This window comes from Mesoplodon mirus, assembly GCF_964341445.2.
Source record: "Mesoplodon mirus genome assembly, chromosome: 7".
Lineage (NCBI taxonomy): Eukaryota > Metazoa > Chordata > Mammalia > Artiodactyla > Ziphiidae > Mesoplodon > Mesoplodon mirus.
The window spans coordinates 127,240,799-127,257,254 of NC_138983.1; the positions used below are offsets into that span (position 1 = coordinate 127,240,799).

General features: G+C 48.1%; 1 long non-coding RNA gene across 1 annotated transcript in view; it reads right to left on the reverse strand.

Annotated features, from left to right (window-relative positions):
* LOC309807426 overlaps positions 1-15,253 on the reverse strand; it is a 115,266-nt gene extending 100,013 nt beyond the window's left edge. The window contains exon 1 of the long non-coding RNA XR_014294563.1: positions 15,034-15,253. This is a non-coding gene — a long non-coding RNA (uncharacterized lncRNA). The remainder of the gene's footprint in view (positions 1-15,033) is intronic.
* Positions 15,254-16,456: the final 1,203 nt, after the last annotated feature.

A 16,456-nucleotide genomic window follows, 5' to 3' on the forward strand; every position in this document is an offset into this window, starting at 1 on the left:
AGGATGCGGTGGAGGTGGGCAGGGGCCAGGCACCATCGAGCTTTGAGGCCACGTCCAAGAGTTTGGATTGTATGTACGTGAAGAGTGTTAAGAAGGGAGTGATTTAATTTATACTTTAAATATCTCACTCTCGCTGCTGTGAGGAGATAGGATGGTGGGGTGCAAAGTGGAAGTTAGGAGGTGGTGGTGGCAGTTCAGGTGCGAGATAATGGTGGTTGGACTGAGTTGGGGCTGTAGGAGGAGAAAAGAGCACAGATGAAGGCCGCATCCTCAGTTCTTAGCACAATGCTTAGGTGAGTGTGAGGAAGAAAGAAGTGTCAGGGATGAATGGCCTCTTCCTCTCGCGTCATGGCCATGTTCTGTTTCAGTCACGGCTGCCTCTTCCACATGCAATCCCTCCAACAGACGTTTCAAAGGCTTAAATAGTCAAACCGGGACTTCCCTGGTGGTCCAGTGTTTAGAATCCACCTTCCAATGCAGGGGACCCAGGTTCGATTCCTGGTTGGGGAACTAAGATCCCACATGCCATGGGGCAACTAAGTCCATGCACTCTGGAGCCCGTGCACCACAACTAGAGAGAAGCCCAAGTGCCCAATGGAGAGCTCACACGTCGCAACAAAAGATCCCACGTGCCGCAACTAAGACCCGACACAGCCAAATAAATAAATAAATATTTAAATAGTCAAACCTTCATATTCTTTATCTATAATTTCTTTTTCTTTTTCAAATTGGAAATGAATTTTATAAGGTAGTACTTTTCAAACTACTGATAGCTACCATTAGTATTGTGAGATCAGTCTACTGGGTAGGGACAAGAATTTTCTTTCTAATAGGATAAGATAGGCGTGGAATGGAGTAGAATAGATTAGATCAGAGTCCATCTGACATAATAAGGATAAATACTGTTTTATGATCTTTTGCTTTAATTATGAATTTATATTTGAGTGTATTTACTGGGCTGAGATGTCTCACATATTTCTTACTGTGGGTCATGGTTTGAAATCCCCTTTACAAAATTTAATGATAAAATCTATTTTATTCCAAATCAGCAGTTTTCCCAGCATCATTCAAAGAACAGTCTTTTCTGTCACCAATGATTTATGAGTCTTCCTCTAGCACGTATAATATTAAATTCTAATTCAGGCAGTCAACAAATATTTTAAAGCATCTACTATGTGCCATACTCGTGCTGCATGGGGGGGAATGAAACAATGGTGAATAAAAATACAGTCCCTCTCCTCTCTCCTGGAGCTTATATAAATGCTGAAGTATGCTTTTGTGTTGTCTACTCGGTTCCATTGGTCTTTCTCTGAATTTCTGCCCCAGTGGCACAGTTGTTATCACTGTACTTTTTATTTATTGAATTGTTGTTAAGGGCTAAGCATTGTGCTAAGTGCTTTGAATCCATTGATTATTGAGTATTATTCCATTTAATACTCAAAATGATGCTATAAATGGTATTCTTGTTCCCACTCTCCTGGATGAGGAAACTGAGGCTACTAGAAGTTAGGAATATTTCCCAAGGTGACTATATTTGTCCCTTCAGGCTGCCGCAACAAAATACTGCAGACTGTGTGGCCTAAGCAACAGAAATTTATTTTCTCACAGTTCTGGAGGCTGGAAAGTTCATGATCAAGGTTCTGGCAGGGCTTGGTTTCTGGTGAGGGTCGCTCCCTAGCTTGCTGATGACCTCCTTCTTGCTGTGGTCTCTCATGACCTTTCCTTTGTTCTCAGTCAAAGAGAGAGAGAGACAGATCTCTTTCCAAGTACAGTCACATTTGAGAGTTAAGGCTTCAACATGTGAATGGGGTGGGGGGGGGACCATAATTCATTCTACAACAGTGACATGTCCAGGAAGTGGTGGAGCCAGATTCAAACCCAGGTCTACTTCCTCCAGAACCTGAATTCTTACTTATCACCATTTCTCTCTGATAGGGCAAATCCCATCTCATTATTTTTATTTACTTAAAAAAAAAAAAAGCTATTCTTGGCCATTCTTTCAGGTGAACTTCACAAATCACTTTTACACATTCTGCGCTCATAAGAATAGACATCTTCACACCTCTGAGTCGCCCCATCCAGGAACGTGGCATGCTATGTGCTGTCTCTCAGGGAATTCATGTGCTTGTCCTCATGCTGGCCTCACACACATTTCTTGTCAAGGGATTTTCTGAGGTGATTTTATTTTTAGTTTAGTGCTTCTCAAACTTTGACGTGCATACCATCACCTGGGAATCTTCTTAAAAAGCAGAGTCTGAGTCAGCAGGCCCCGGGCAGAGGCTAGGATTCTGGATTTCTAGCAAGCTCTCAGGTGATGCTGCTATGGTGCTGGGGCCCACACGTTGATCTTACTAGGTTGTAGTTATGCTATTTTAAGTGGGATTGTTTAGTTTAATATTTTAGAGCTTGTTACTGAGATTATCTAGAAAAGCTAATGATTTTTATTTGACCAGTTTTGCATACTGCTCCTTTCCTGAGCCCAGCAGGCTTGTTTGTTGCTGTGGAGACCAGCTGGAGCTGCCAGGGCCAGGAAGAGGGTGTAGGGAGAGGGGACCTTCACCCTGCTAAAAAAGAACCTATGGCATCCATGCCTGGAAGTCTAGGCAATTGGGACAAGTTGCCTGGCAGCAGCCCTCCTCCCACCCTCACCCGTTATGATATTACCTTTCTGTGTGATATAGACTCAGACCCAGTGAATCGTAGAGCTTAGCAAAGAGTCAAGTAGGTGCTCAGTGAATACTTGCTGGGTGAATGAATCTAGGGCAACTCTACCCCACCCCCATAAACTCTCCTTGCTGATGGGGAAACTGAGGTCCAGAGAGAGGAAGCAACCTGTTAGAGCTGAGTTACTGGCCTGGCTGCAATGAGAACTCAAGTTCCCTGCCCTCGAGGACTTCTCTGATGGTCCAGTGGCTAAGACTGTGCTCCCAATGCAGGGGGCCCAGGTTCAATCCCTGGTCAGGGAACTAGATCCCATGTGCTGCAAATAAGATCCCACATGCTGCAAGGAAGATCCCACGTGCTGCAACTAAGACCTGGCACAGCCAAATAAATAAATGTTAAAAAAAAAAAAAAAGTTCCCTGCCCTCTACTCAGAGTTGCACCTTGCTCTGGACCCTGAGAGACATCAGAGAAGCACAGTCTAAGATGAGGGAGGTCCCAGAACCACAGCACACACAACTGAGAAGAGGCCTTCAAGATCATCGCACCCAGGGCGTCCTAATCAGGGGTATGTTGGAAGTACCACACACATGCCTGGGCCTCACCCCTGAAGAGTCTGATTCAATAGGGCTGTTGCGGGCACTACAGGCTCTAAACAGTCCTGAGATGGGTGAATCAGGTACACAGCCAGCTTGGGAACCACTGTCCTGACCTAATCCCCTTGTTTTACTGAAGAGGAAACTGAGGCTGGGAAGGGAAGCAACTTGCTGTTGGCCACACAGAACCATTCCATAGGACCACCTTAAGACCTAAGCTTTAGTAAGTCAGGAATCCCATCCAACCACGGGCTTCCTGACCAGGAGAAGGGGGAAGGGAAGGGTCAGAGGGGCTGAGGCTGCCTTGGCAGCTAGACCTAGCATCCCACTTTTCCAAGCATGGTGACAAGTCAAAAAATTCTTGTGGGGACTTCCTTGGTGGCGCAGTGGTTAAGAATCTGCCTGCCAATGCAGGGGACATGGGTTCGAGCCCTGGTCTGGGAAGATTCCACGTACCATGGAGCAACTAAGCCCGTGCGCCACAACTACTGAGCCCGTGCGCCACAGCTACTGAAGCCTGCGTGCCTAGAGCCTGTGCTCTGCAACAAGAGAAGCCCCCAAAATGAGAAGCCTGTGCACCGCAACAATGAGTAGCCCCCGCTCGCTGCAGCTAGAGAAAGCCCTCGCACAGCAACGAAGACCCAACATAGCCAAAAATAAATAAATAAAAAATAAATAAATTTATTTAAAAAAAAAGAAAAAACATGGCCGCTGGGCCTGTGCGTCCGGAGCCTGTGCTCCGCAACGGGAGAGGCCACAACAGTGGGAGGCCCACATACTGCAAAAATAAAAAAAATTAAAAAAATAAAAGAAAAAAGAAAATTCTTGTGTGTGAGGAGGAAAGGCAGTTGTTTAAGGGCTATAACTTGAGAGATGCAGAGGCTTTCTCCCCACCTCCAGAGAGTTGTTCAGGTCATATGGCAGAGTGATTAAAAAAGCAGAGATCTCTCAAAGCAGAGAGTCAATGAGAGAGTTCCTATCCCAGCTCTGCCACCAGTATTAGCAAATTACTTAGCCTAAGACTCAGTTCCCCACCTGAAAATTGTGATCATGAATAGAACCCACCTGTATAAACTAGAGGTTAAGTGTATGGTAACTGGAACCAGACTGGCTGGTTCAAATCTCAGTTGTGCTGCTTACTGGCTATGCGACTTTTGGCAAGTTGTTTAACCACTTTATGCCTGAATTTCATCACTTATAAAATGATGACAATAATAGTAATTTCCTCAGAGCGTTGTTGTGAGAAATAAATGAATGAATGCATTTCCCTCATCTCTGAACCTTGTGCTTTAGGCCACAATCCTTCATCTCGTCTCTGCCTACTCTCACTTCTATCTGGTTTGTTCCAAATTTACATCTTGAGCTCCTTCCTCTCCTCTGATCTCTATATTTGAATATCCAACTGCCTGATGGACAACTCTCCTTGGACATCTAATAGTTATTTTTTTTTTTTTTTTTTGCGGTACGCGGGCCTTTCACTGCTGTGGCCTCTCCCGTTGCGGAGCACAGGCTCCAGACGCGCAGGCTCAGCGGCCATGGCGCACGGGCCCAGCCGCTCCGTGGCATGTGGGATCTTCCTGGACCGGGGCACGAACCCGTGTCCCCTGCATCGGCAGGCGGACTCTCAACCACTGTGCCACCAGGGAAGCCCCTCTAATAGTTATTTTAAGCCTCACATGCCCTAAACTAAACTCTTCATCTCCCTCCCTAAACCTGCTTTTTCCCAGGTTTCCTCTATCTCAGTTACTGGCAACTGCATCCTGCTAGCTGCTCAGGCCGAAGTTCTTGGAGTTGTCCATTAGCTAATTATGTCAGCGCTTCCTTCAAAATACACCTGGAATCTGCTCACTTCTCACCGCCTTCATTGTAACCACACTGGTTCATGTCACCATCATCTCTTACCTGGACTAAAGAAATAGCTTCTTGGTTTCCCTGCTTCCATTTTTATTCCCCTTGAGTCTATTCTTTTTTTTTTTTTAATGTTATTTATTTTGATGTTTGAACTTTGTTTTTTTTTCCTTTGGCTGGGTTGGGTCTTCGTTGCTGCGAGCGGGCTCTTCTCTAGTTGCAGTGAGTGGGGGGCTACTCTTCGTTGTGGTGCGCAGGCTTCTCACTGCGGTGGTTTCTCTTGTTGCGGAGCACGGGCTGTAGGTGCACGGGCTTCAGTAGTTGTGGCATTCAGGCTCAGTAGTTGTGGCACACGGGTCCTAGAGTGCATGGGTTTCAGTAATTGTGGCATGCAGGCTCAGTAGTTGTGGCACACGGGCCCTAGAGTGCATGGGTTTCAGTAGTTGTGGCTCATGGGCTTAGTTGCTCCGCAGCGTGTGGGATCTTCCCGGGCCAGGGATCGAACCCATGTCCCCTTCATTGACAGGCGGATTCTTAACCACTGTGTCGCTAGGGAAGTCCCTCCTCGAGTCTATTCTTAATGCAGCATCCAAAGTGAGCCTACTTTAACAAATGTCATATTATGACACTCCTCTGCCTCCAGTACTTCCTGCTTTAGAGTAAAAGCCAAAGTCCTTACAGGACCTATGAGGCCTTATATAATCTGGCCCCACCATCTCTGCTGTCATCTTCTTTACACAGCACTTTGCTCGCTTTGCTGCAGTCAGACTGGCCTCCTTGCATGTTCCCACACTTCAGAATCTTTGTACTTGCTAACCGAGGCTTGGGACATTTTTACCCCAAGTTTTGCTCTTGACTCACTCTTGTAACCTTCAAATCTTCTCCCAAAAGTCGCCTTCTAAATGTTAGGTGTTTCCTGACAGCTTCAGCCCTCCCTGTCCTCCTTTCCTGCTTTACCTTTTTTAATAGCACGTATGCCCTTCTCATACACATATTTACCTAATACGCTATCTAATTTTCTAATTTATTTTGCCTACTATCTGTCTTTCACCTTTAGAAAGTAAGCTCTATGAAGACTGGAGGACAGAGATCTTTGTTTATTTTGCTCACTGCTACTTCCTTGGAGCCTAGAACAAAACCTGGCATATAGTACATTCCTGACAATAATTGTGAATACATTTAATTAATATCTATTTGCTCTGGCTATTCTTTTATCATTTTGGAAACAGTAAGAGTCAGGAAAAGAACAATTTTAAGCATTCACATATCATGCTAAAAACCTCCAAACAGGGAATTCCCTGGCGGTCCAGGGGTTAAGAGTCAGCGTTTTCACTGCAGTGAGCCCAGGTTCAACCCCCGGTCAGGGAACTAAGATCCGACAAGCCACGTGGAGTGGTGGGAAAAAACAAACAAACCTCCAAACAATGTTTGTGAGAGCATGCTCAATGAAAAGGCAGGCTACAAAATCACATGGATACTATGATTACAAATTTGCAATTTGTGTGTAAGAAAAAAGATGGTGCACAAAATTTGCATTAGTTCTCACTTGTAACATTATGACGGATTTTTCCTGCTATTTTCCAATGACATGTAATATTGCCTCTAAAACAAGACTTTGACTTACAGTACTTAAGTAGGAACAACATGACATCCTTTACAGAAAAGTGAAGCAAAGCAATACCTTACCTTTTTGACGGTGCCTGGAATAGGTCTGGAGAGAAGGACACTGACCTTGCCGCTGTGGTTATCCGTGGGGAGAAGTAGGAGCACATTGTTGGTCTCGACCAAAGGGCTTTTTCTGTAAATCATTTACAAAAATAACATGTTCTTATACTGTGTAATTAGATTGAAAAAAATAATAAGTCTAGAAGAAGCCTCTTTAGAAAAAAAAAAGTCTGGTCCGTAAGGAGAGGCTTCACAAAGCAACAAATCTCCTCTTCTTCCCCCTGCCAGGCTCCGGGGGGCTTCCCCTAAACACAGTTGTGGGGGGCTGGAGAGAGGCCTGGAGAGCTCCCCTGCCCCTGAGGATATGGCCCCAGGGACACACCCCCAAAGTCCTCAGCCAGTTTTGGGGTGGCTGGGTGAGGACACTCTCTTCCCTTCTCCCTGTCCCCAGCAGGGCTCTAAAACCCCCCCTCAGAGACCCCCAGCACGGGGGGAAAGAGTAGATGGGCCCTCTGAAAGCGGGATCCACACAGATTTAGTCCACCCAGAGAAAAAAAACTGGGGCGAGACTGTGGCCTCCCAAGTGAGACAGGAGGGAAGGGGGCAGGGCACAACCTTGAAAAGAATGTCTAGCTGTTGAGGATGCGACAAAAACTGGTGAGATCCGATTAGGCCCAAGATGGCGAAGATTCGACCCCCCAGTAGACCTTGAGCGTCATTATACATATGCTCATTGTAACACATTAGCATATGTTAACATATTAGCATATGCTAAGTGACACGCCCAGAGGTGCCATAACCGTCCTGAGGCTGACCATAAAAGGCCAAAAAGTGGGCAGTAGCCCAATTCCTGGAAATCCCCACCCCTTCTCAAAATAATTGGAATAATCCTCCCACTCGTTAGCCTATGAAATTACCCAGCCCATTAAAACTAACCACCCCATATTTCAGGGCCACGCTCACCTTCTGAGACAGACCACGTTATGTCTAAGGAATGTGTATCTAAAAGGCCTCTCACCTTCTGAGATGGCCCATGCTCTGTCTATGGAGTGTGTATCTCTTTAAATAAATCTGCTTCTTACCTATCACTTTGTTTCTCGCTGATTTCCTTCTGCACTGAGACATAAAGAACCTGAGTTTCATTAAGTCCGAGACCAGGTGTGCGATTTCAATTAAAAGACAGTGGGTTCAACTCCCAGTCTGAGTTTTGGCTGGGTTCGAGTCACAGCTGAGGTTCATTTGGGTTCCAGCCCCAGTCTGAGTTGTGCGGTTCCACAAGGGTCCTCTGACCACGAATTCCTGCAGCTCAGCAACCTCCAGACATCAGGGAGGCCGGTTTCTCTCCAGGGTGCATCCACACATGACACATCCCTGTACACTAGCCTCAGATTATGGAAAGGAGCCCCTCATCAGCCTCTGTGCCCCTGGTCCGAGAAGCTTCTATGATGTGTTCCAAACTCTGCTCATCTCACAGGAGGAAATGGGTGCCTGGAAGTTGCCAAGGCCAGTTCGGGATCATTCTACCCTATGCCCAGGCACATCCCCAGCCACCCTCTTTGCCCACTGCCCAGCCCAAGGAGCTGTCTCTCTGCTGCTGACCAGGGCTCAGCCTCCTGGGTCAATCTCCAGGACAGTGAGTTCCATGGCTACGCAGCCTTGGCCAGGGTCCATTTTCTGGGCACTGGGCTGATTTGTAAGGCTCAGTGCCTTGTGGCTTTTCTCTTCCCCACCCCAGGCCTGACAAGGACAAAAAGCGCCATTGCGTTTCTGGGTTTGCTGTCAAGCAAGAGTGATTGCCCTTGTGCACAAGCTGAGCCTCTCTCCCACCTTTGCCTCTACAGTCTCCCCTCAGCATCTAGCCAGGGGCCCTGGAGGATCACAGGGCTGGATCAACCACCCAGAGGATAAGAATTCATCTGCCTGAAGCAGAACAACAGTAACAGCCACAGCTTATGTTCCTTTAGTTTCCAGAAGGAGGATTTTATTTAGTTAGTCAGGTTTAAATTTTATTTATTTATTTTTGGCTGCGTTGGGTCTTCGTTGCTGCGTGCGGGCTTTTCTCTAGTTGCGTCGAGCAGGGGTTACTCTTCGTTGTGTTGTGCAGGCTTCTCACTGCGGTGGCTTCTTTTGTTGCGGAGCATGGGCTGTAGGCAGGCTGGCTTCAGTAGTTGTGGCATGCAGGCTCAGTAGTTGTGGCTTGTGGGCTGTAGAGCACAGGCTCGGTAGTTGTGGTGCATGGGCTTAGCTGCTCCACAGCATGTGGGATCTTCCCAGACCAGGGCTCAAACCCGTGTCCCCTGCATTGGCAGGCGGATTCTTAATCACTGCGCCACCAGGGAAACCCCAGAAGGAGGATTTTAGATTCCAGAGGCTATTGACTCAGTTATCATGCAGTGTTCATCCATCATTCATCAAACCTCTGTGGACTGCTGACTCCATGAAGTGTGCCTGGTACTGTCCTGGGTTATAATCTAGCAGGATCAGTGTGCAGATGTCTCTGCTACAAAGAGGAGTAGGGCAAATGCCGCACCCACCCACCCCACCTAAAACAAGCAGCTAAAACAAACCCCTCTCACTTGGCTAACTGGTCAGCAACTTTATCGAACACTACTGGGTATTGGGGGTTTTCTTGTATTGATCACATACCTGTCCTCACAATAAACTTTTGAGATAGGTATTAGATCACTTACACATGAGGAAGAAGACAGAGACTTTCCCAAGGTCATACGGCTACTGATGACTGAGATTCAAAAGCCGGAGTTCTTTCTCCTGACCTTGCTGCCAGTCCCAGGTTAAGCTCTGCAGGCTCAGCCCACAGAAAGCCTCAAGGCAAGCCAACCTCCCCTGGGCCCTACCCAGACTTCCTACCTCTCCTCCACTGGCCCCTCTCCCATTCCCTCTTCATTCCTTCATTCAGTGAGTCAGTTGAAGACAATTACTGAGCACCTACTAGGTACAAAGCTCTCAGGGAGAGGGGGGAAATGAATCATAAAAGACTTGGTCACCAAAGGCTCTCATAGCCTAATAGGAGGGTATATAGTACATAAGTAACTACAATGCCAGATGAAAGGTAAGAGATGTAGGTAAAGGGCTAGATCAAGTTCAAGGGAGGAAAAGATTACTCTGATTTAGGAGAATCTTTGTGGAGGAGGGGCACTGAGATGGGCCTTGAGGATATTCAAGTTTTGGTCCAGCAGAGATATGGGGGAAGGGCTGCTGAGATTTCAGGAAACACCTTAAGCAAAAGGTGAAGGCAGGAAGGGGCGGGGAGAGGAAGCGGGGAAGCTATAGGAATCTGGGTGGTTGGAGGACGATGCACCTGAGGGGGAGCAGGAGGACAGAGGTTTAGAAATAGAGAGTGGACATTCTATAAGTAGTTATTACCTGAAAAACAGTACATTTGGGCCAGATTACAGGGACAAAAAATGCCAAGTTAGGGGGCTTCCCTGGTGGCGCAGTGGTTGAGAGTCCGCCTGCCGATGCAGGGGACACGGGTTCGTGCCCCGGTCTGGGAGGATCCCACATGCCGCTGAGCGGCTGGGCCCGTGAGCCATGGCCGCTGAGCCTGCGTGTCCGGAGCCTGTGCTCCGCAACGGGAGAGGCCACAGCAGTGAGAGGCCCGCGTACCGCAAAAAAATAATAAATAAATAAATAAATAATAAAAATGCCAAGTTACAGAATCTGGTGCTTGTTTCCTTGCTAACAGGGAGCCACTGTGGGGTTTTCCCAGCATCGCCCTGTGGTGGGTGAGGCCAGGTGGCTGCTCCATCTTAGCCTCTCCCGGCCTCCTCTCCAGAGCTGGAACCACAGTGTCAGCAGCCCTGTCCCCCACTGCTGTGTCATCGTTTACTCTCTTTCAAGTGCCTAGCCCACAACCAGCGGCCCCCACGCAGCAGCCCAGAAGGCTTCCTTCCTGGGGACAGCAGGGCCGAGTCATCTGGAAACCTCGCTCTGACGAGCTCCGTGATCAAGGTGCTGATACGGCAGGTGGGCCTGCCTCGCTGCGTCCCCAGTCACAGAGGTGAACGCGGTGGTGAGTTTCGTTGGCCCATCACCTCCGCCCTGGGCCCGGCTCACTTTCACTGCCGGAGACGGAGACAGAGATGGAGATGGTGCAGATGATGTGACAATGCCATCTCACAGTCCTGCTTCGCGTTTCCTGCCTTTGCCCTTCAAGCTTGCTCTGTCCTGCCCGCCCCGCTCTGAGTCATCCAAGGCCAGGCCCCTAACCTACCCCCTCGCTGACCACAGTTCTTCTCTCTAGCCTCACGTAGAGGCTCTGAGGCCGTGGACGTAGGGGAGATGAACTTTTAAAAAAATTTTTATTGGAGTATAGTTGCTTTACAATGTCATGTTAGTTTCTGCTGTGCAGCAAAGTGAATCAGATATAAGTATACATATATCCACTCTTTTTTTGATTTCCTTCCCATTTAGGTCACCCCAGAGCATTGAGCAGAGTTCCCTGTGCTGTACAGTAGGTTCTCATTAGTATCAATAGTGTATATATGTCAATCCCAATCTCCCAGTTCATCCCATCCACCCTTCCCCCCTTGGTAATAATAAGCTTGTTCTTTACACCTGGAGATGAACATTTTGCCACTTTACATCTGCTCTAGAACAAGCAGGCTAACTGCCCCACTGGGGGCCAGTTCATCTCTTCCTCCCTGGAGGGCAGAGCACGGGGTCCGGAGTCAGAACTGGCTGAACTTCCTTTTCTACTGGAAAGACTCATGCGACTCATGAGAATGGCTGAGCCTTGGTTTTCTCACAAATAAAAGAAGTAAAGAGGGGCTTCCCTGGTGGCGCAGTGTTAAGAACCTGCCTGCCAATGCAGGGGACACGGGTTCGAGCCCTGGTCCGGGAAGATCCCACATGCCACAGAGCAACTAAGCCCCTGTGCCACAACTACTGAGCCTGCGAGCCACAAGTACTGAGCCCACGTGCCACAACTACTGAAGCCTGCGCACCTAGAGCCCATGCTCCGCAACAAGAGAAGCCACCACAGTGAGAAGCCCGCGCACGGCAATGAAGAGTAGCCCCCACTCGCTGCAGCTAAAGCCTGCGCTCAACAACGAAGACCCAACGCAGCCAAAAATAAATAAGAAAAATAAATAAATAAAATAGATAAATTTATAAAAGAAAAAGATAAGGAATAAAATGACTGAAAAGAGCAGAACATCAAAAAACAAAAAAGAGGTGAAGAACTCCTGGCTGGCTTTTTCCACAGGCTTGAGATGAGGTCCTGCTGAGACAAAGCATGGGAAAGGACTTTATAAACTGCAAATTAATCTGGGAGTATTGTGATTGTGGTTATTAGTTTGTGGAGATTGAGTTCACATTATTGTTTTCTCTCTAAGAATCCTGTTCCTTTTCTTCAGAGCACTTACAGATTTTTATAAGTTGTCATTACTGCTAAGCAAATAGTTGATTGGTTTACTGCCTACCTCCTCTCCAGAGTGTAAGCTATGATAGGGCGGGAGTCATGTGTAGGATTGTTTCTTATTATTTTCCCCAGCATCTGGTTCAGTGCTTGGAATGTAATGGAAGCTTAAGGAATAATTAAGTTATATGAGGACCCATGGCCCATCCTCACCAGAGACATCTGCAAGCCTAGTCTGTCTTGTTCACTGCTACACCCTGGCATGGAGTAGGCAATTAATAAGTGTTTTTTTTGAAGTTGAAACGAACAAACTTCCCTTAATTCTATCTTCATTGTGAAGTTCTGTGGCTAAAGGATCTATCGCGTTTCCCAGTTGCCCCATCTGTGATCCAAATGCCCAGAGAGGCTCTCTGTGCCCCTCAGAATCCACCTTCCCAGCCTCTTGTCCTTGTCCCACATCTTCCTCTGCTCCAGTCCAGAAAAACTGCCCACCATCCTCTCCCCAAGATATGCTTGTACCACCTACAGACCTCTGCTGGGGCTCAGTTCCCTCAGTTCCCTCCCTGTTCCCTTCCCTCAAAGTCCTGTCTGAACTTCCTTCCTTCCAAGCCCCTTTTAAAAGTGTGGTATGTGTGGGTGTGGGTGTGTGTATGTGTGTGTGTTTAATAGCACTCTGTACCTACTGGAGTATTTCTATTTGGAAAACAAGACTTTTACATACATGATATTATTCAAGACAAACAGAAGCAACATTGGCAGTGCAGGCATTCTGCAAGTGTACAGATCAGGAAGCTAAGGCTCAGAGAAGTTTTATTTGTAACTTATATACCCAGGGATTGGACTTACTTGTGGATCCATGAAAGCTATTTGGTGGAGTGACTTCCACTGAAGAAAAAAAGAGAGACAGACAGACAGACAGGAGCAAAGGCAGAGACAGAGGCAGAGACCCAGAGGGAGCAGGGGAGGAAGAAAGGAAGGGTAGAAAATACGAGTACGGCACACATACTAAGAATGAGTATTATTTGGGAAACGTGTGTGTGTGTGTGTACACTTGCCAACGAGGCTGTGAAGTAAGACCTATTTCATACCATGGGCCACGGTCAAAGTGACTGGGTTACACGGTGTGCTGAGGTTAGCCAGCAGAACTTAAGCTTCACCAATTATCATGGAGGCCGAGATGGACAAGAGAAGGGCCAGAGATGGAAGACATGATCTGAATTTCAGCTGGGCCAGCTTGGGGCCCAGGGAAGCCGGTGTCCTGAGGGAAAGCAGCGTGGGTTGTGGTGCCGGTTGTGAGGTGAGTTGCTGTAGAGAAGCCTCAGCTGTGGCAGGGTTTGCGTGGAGAGGCTGAGAGTTTGCTGGCTGGCTTGGGCCGGGTCAGGGCCAGTGCTCTCTGCATACCAGTGCTGTGTAGCCCAGGGCAGTGGTTCTCAAAGTGTGGTTGCAAGGCCAGCAATATCAGCATCACCTGGTCACTTGTGAGGAGTTCAGATTCTCAGGTCCCACCCCAGACCGTGGGAATCAGAAAACCTGAGGGAGGGCCCAGTCATCTGTTGAACAAGCCCTCCAGGTGATTCTGAGGCCTAACATTCGAGAACCGCTTTCCTAAGGAAGCCCTGTTTGGCATTCTGTGTTTGATGTGTCTTGGAATATATTTAGGCAGGTCTGGTCTAAAAGCAGCCTTATTGAACAATAGAAATGCTGGGCTTCCAGTCCAGGCCTTTTGCTATAAAACCTGGCTTTCTTTCCACTGTTTATACGGCACATTCACGCACAGGATTATGTGTAAAGGAACGCTGGGTATATCCTTCCTACTCTGTGTGTCTTCCACACTGCTGAACTCGGCCCGCACTGGGTTCCAATACATGCGTGTATGTTGCTTTGAAAATGTTCTCAAGTTACATGTGTATATGAGTGTGCAGACTTGGGTACATGGGTCTGTCCTGCCCTCTCTGCTGGACAAAGTCCTCCCAGGGCAGAGCCTGAATCCCACCTCCCTCGATCTTCACATCACCCCTCTGGCCGGGGCTCAGCCGTACTCAGCATGCAAGCACCTGATCCAGGAACCTCACTCTCTAATCCTGACCACACAACCCGCCCCAGGCCGGAGGTTCCCAGACACGCTCATGGCCCCTATAACCTTGAGGCAACCTTGATGCACCTCCCCAACACCTGCAGCTCATTTCCTCCCCGCAGGACTCCTACCTGTTACCTAATGAGAGGAGCTATGCGTGGGTGCCGGCTCCAGCACTGAGAACCTTTACCACCCCACTTCCTGTGTTCATGTTTATTGTGCATTTGGGTCACCGGTGACTGAGACAGCTGTTAACACGTACAGCCACTTCCCACTACTGCCTGAAGCTCAGTTTCCACATGTGTGATAACGTGATAAACATACCTAGCACATAAAGACTGTTCAGAGGACCATAGGAAGTGATGTGTGTGAAGAGCTTAGCAGTTCATGGCACATAGGAAGTGTCTGATAAAAAGCTCATGAAGGGTTTAGGCGGAGTTTTCCCCTCAGATAGCCAGGTAAGTGCCCGTCCTTTGAGAAACTGAATCTCTGAGAGAAGGTCATGTGGTCTGGTAGAGCGACCCCCGGGGTTTGGCTTCAGACCCTGACCCTGTCATCACTCTCCCTGAAATAGGTTTTACATCACAGCCTCGTTGGCATGTGTACACACACACACACACACACACACGTTTCCCAAATGTACTCATGAGGGAGCAACTGAGCCTCTGTTTCCTCATCCTCCAGCCCCACCCCCTGCAAATTTGGCCATGGGTGATGCCAATACCTCCTGCATAACGAGTCTTGAGGATTAAATAGAGTTAAATGTGAAATTAGGGGCTTCCCTGGTGGCGCAGTGGTTGAGAGTCTGCCTGCTGATGCAGGGGACACGGGTTCGTGCCCCGGTCCGGGAAGATCCCACATGCCGTGGAGCGGCTGGGCCCGTGAGCCATGGCCTCTGGGCCTGCGCATCCGGAGCCTGTGCTCCGCAGCGGGAGAGGCCACAACAGGGAGAGGCCCGCATATAGCAAAAAAAAAAAAAAAAAAAAAAAAAAAATGTGAAATTAAGTACAAAGATTAAGAAAAATGAAATATAAAAATTGAGCGACTTTGTAGATTGGTAAATGCTATACGAATGTTACTGTTATTCTCTTATCCTAGAAAGATACCCAACACCTCCCTGGGCTGACTCGCTAGGTGGGGACCTGTGGAGCGCTGTTCTGAACAGCTGGGGAAGACCCAGAGAAAGAAGAGAACAAGATCTCTGTCCAGGTCAGAGAGAGTGAGCATCTCAAGGTGGTGAAAGAATAGGGGGGAAACCCCAGCCCTCTCCCTGCACCCCAAACACTCTGAAGAACAACTTAATTTTTCTGTGGAGTGTAGGAAATGAACTCCAAGACAAGTGACTGTATCTTGTATCTGAAATAAAGAGAAACTTAATTAACGCATGAACTGTGAAGCAAAATTACTGAGAAACATCCGCCTGGGCTGATACGAAGCCACCATCTTGCCTAAGGCAGACACAAATCTACCCTTGTCAGAACCACCAGTGGTCAGGCTTTTGATGAGAAGCCTGGAAAACACCTCTGCCTCGGGTAGGCTGCCCATGGGGTGGGGCTTGGGATCCCACCCGGAAGAAATATAAACAAGTTGAAATAAAATGTGGGCTGCCTTCTCTGGAAATGTCCCCCTCACACACAGGTGGAACACCTGCCATCTCATCCTTAAAGTCAAGGGGTCACAGGCTAGGCATTTCCCTCTCTATTCTTCGGGGCTGGTCTGGCTTTATGGCTTTGAAGATCTTAAGATCATCTTTTCTACCAGAGGCAGTTACTCTCTGAACCTTCTAAGGCAACTTGAGAACTCATAGTCGGGTGGTATTTACCCATTTAGGGCAAACCCAGTTGACCATCAAAGGTCAGTGGCTGGGAGAAGTGGGCCCTGGAAACCTGCAGTATGTCCCAGCATCTGGAGAGACAGGAAGGGGCATCTGAATGGGCCCATGATGCAAGAAGCACCAGGAAGTTAAGGGACTAGAGAGGAGTTCAGGTGACATCACAGGTTTCTCTTCTCCATAAAGCCCAGGTCAGCCACTGAGAAGCCAGCAGATGCCTCGCTGCCCCCAGCATCATAGCTGCAACCACAGCCAAGGCCTCTGCTGCACCTGAGGAGCAGTCCTGCGCCTCGTCCCAAACCCCTCTTCTGGACCTGCCACACAACAAGGTGAATGGACACCCACAGGAAGAGTAAGAGAGGAGAAGGCCACGAGAGCAGTTCCTACCTTGTCCAGTGTAC